Source organism: Pteropus vampyrus, unplaced genomic scaffold (genome assembly GCF_000151845.1).
Source record: "Pteropus vampyrus isolate Shadow unplaced genomic scaffold, Pvam_2.0 Scaffold18, whole genome shotgun sequence".
Taxonomy (NCBI): domain Eukaryota; kingdom Metazoa; phylum Chordata; class Mammalia; order Chiroptera; family Pteropodidae; genus Pteropus; species Pteropus vampyrus.
In genome coordinates this window covers 2,232,634-2,233,368 of record NW_011888799.1, presented here as the reverse complement: position 1 = coordinate 2,233,368, position 735 = coordinate 2,232,634, and the positions used below count along the sequence as shown (strand labels likewise).

The 735-nt window shown below is 33.6% G+C and overlaps 1 protein-coding gene across 1 annotated transcript in view; it reads right to left on the bottom strand.

The window, feature by feature from the left end:
- The window catches only part of DNAH8 (dynein axonemal heavy chain 8), a 339,355-nt gene that overhangs the window by 301,245 nt on the left and 37,375 nt on the right, over positions 1-735 (bottom strand). The gene's annotated exons all lie outside the window — the stretch shown is intronic.

Here is a 735-nt window from a genome sequence, read left to right as displayed (position 1 = left end):
AAAGACAGAATTATCAGGGCAGCCAGGGAAACGAAGATGGTAACCTACAAAGAAAAACTCATTAGATTATCATCGGACTTCTCAGCACAAACCTTTAAGTGAGAAAGGAGTGGAATCAAATATCCAAACTATTAAGTGAAAAGACCTACCAGCCAAGAATAATGTATCTGGCAAAGCTCTCCTTTAGATATGAAAAAGAAATCAAGACCTTTCCAGATCTACAAAAATTGAGAGAATTCTCCACTATGAGGCCTGCATTACAAAAAATAATGAAAGGAGTCAGCCCACCTAAAACAAAATGACGTATAAATACATTACTGTAAGGTGACTAGCAGGCAGACAGAATCAGAGTAGTGCAACCCTTATTAAGAACAGGGCATTATAAGCTTAAACAATAAGATTTGCTATTACAAGGTACTAATGAACATTCAGCACACATATAGACAAATTGAGACAACAACAACATAAAAGGGGAGGATTCAACGATCCAAATTCGCAAAGAGGAAAGGAGGTAAGGCACACAAAGAAAAAAATGGACGACTGCATATATAACTATCCTTTTCATATTCATAATGGTAACCACAAGCCAAAGATTTAGAACTGAAGTATACAGCATAAAACAAGAAAGACCAGAGGGAAAATCCACAAAACCGAACCAAAAAATAATTAAAGTAAATTAAAGTAAAATAAATAAAATAAAGTAAAATAATCAAATCAAATCAAATAAATAAGATA